Source organism: Gekko japonicus, unplaced genomic scaffold (assembly GCF_001447785.1).
Source record: "Gekko japonicus isolate JY-2015 unplaced genomic scaffold, Gekko_japonicus_V1.1 scaffold1691, whole genome shotgun sequence".
In the NCBI taxonomy this organism is placed as follows: domain Eukaryota; kingdom Metazoa; phylum Chordata; class Lepidosauria; order Squamata; family Gekkonidae; genus Gekko; species Gekko japonicus.
The window spans coordinates 147,119-148,987 of NW_015175410.1; positions in this window are offsets into that span (position 1 = coordinate 147,119).

Consider the following 1,869-nt stretch of genomic DNA (forward strand, 5'->3'; position numbering starts at 1 on the left):
ATAGGAAAACCACAACTTAAAAACCATTAAAACCAACAAGAAGCACATCATTAAAGCAATTAAACCCAGAGCTAAAACACATACAAAATTTTTAAAAAACCACACAATTAAAACACTGGGCATGAAGGAGGAATCACTGAAGGAACACCAAATGACAAAAAGGTCTTCACCCACTAGCAGAACATGGCAACAGAAGGGGGACAGACGAATCTCCCTGGGGAGAGAGTTCCCAGAGGCCTTCTACTGAGTTGCTACCTACCTAATCTCAGAAGGCTGGGACACCCAAAGCAAGGTCTCAGAAGATGAATGCAGTGGTCTGATAGGTTCGTAAGGGAATAGGTGATCCTTCAGGTATGTTGGCTCCCAACCACACAGGGCTTTGAGGGTCAACATCAGCACCTTGAATTGTGCCCAGAAACAGACTGGACGTCAGTGTGGATGGGCCAAGACTGCAGTGATATGGTCCCTACGACCCACTTCTGTCAACATCCTTGTTGAAGCCTTCTGCACCAATGGGAGTTTCTGAACACTTTTCAAGGGCAGCCGCATGCACAGCCCATTGGAGTAATCTAATCTAGATGCAACCAGGCCATGCATCCCAGTGTCCAGATCTTTTCTGCCCAGGAAATGCTGTAGTCAAAGCTGGTAAAAGGCACTTCTCGCCACAGCTGCCACCTGCTTATCCAGCAGTGGGCCTGGGTTCAAGAACATCCCCAGACTATAGCCATATTCCTTCAAGTGGAGTACAACACCATCTACAACAAACACCACCTTAAATCCAGGGTCAGACCTCCTTCTCACCAGTAGCACTTCCACTGTGTTGGGATTAAGCTTCAGTTTATCAGCCAATATCCACACAAAATCCACACAAAAATCCACACAATATCCACACAAAACTGCCTCCGGGCACCAGTTCAGGGTTTCTACAGCCTCTCTGGGACCAACTGGAAGCATGAGAGAGAGCTGAATATCATCCACATATTGGTGAGAACAATCTCTAGAAGACCTTACGAAGCATTTTCATGTAGATGTTGAAAAGCACACAAAAATCCTAAATATAAATACACGTTGATGGGGTCTGAACTGGCAGAGACTGATCAAGAGAGAGATCTTGGAGTTGTAGTAGATAACTCACTGAAAATGTCGAGACAGTGTGTGACTGCAATAAAGAAGGCCAATGCTATGCTGGGGATTATTAGGAAGGGTATTGAAAACAGATCAGCCAATATAATAATGCCCCTATATAAATCAATGGTGAGACCTCATTTGGAATACTGTGTGCAGTTCTGGTCACCACACCTTAAAAAGGATATTATAGCTTTGGAAAAAGTGCAGAAAAGGGCAACTCAAATGATAAAAGGGTTGGAACACTTTCCCTATGAGGAAAGGTTAAGGCGCTTAGGGCTCTTTAACTTGGAGAAACGACGACTGAGGGGTGACATGATTGAGGTTTATAAGATTATGCATGGGAAAGAGCAGGTAGAGAAAGAGGTACTTTTCTCCCTTTCTCACAATACAAGAACCCGTGGGCACTCCATGAAATTGCTGAGCGGTCGGGTTAGAACAGATAAAAGGAAGTACTTCTTCACCCAAAGAGTGATTAACACTTGGAATTCACTGCCACAGGAAGTGGTGGCGGCTACAAGCATGGACGGCTTCAAAAGGGAATTAGATAAGCATATGGAGCAGAGGTCCATCAGTGGCTATTAGCCACAAGGTATAGATCCTTTTATCTGTTCTATCCCAACTGCTCAGCAATTTCATTGAGTGCTCATGAGTTCCAGTATTGTGAGAAAGGGAGAAAAGTACTTCTTTCTTTACTTGCTCTATCCTATGCAACGAGGGCACTGATGTAAATCAAGCAGAGGC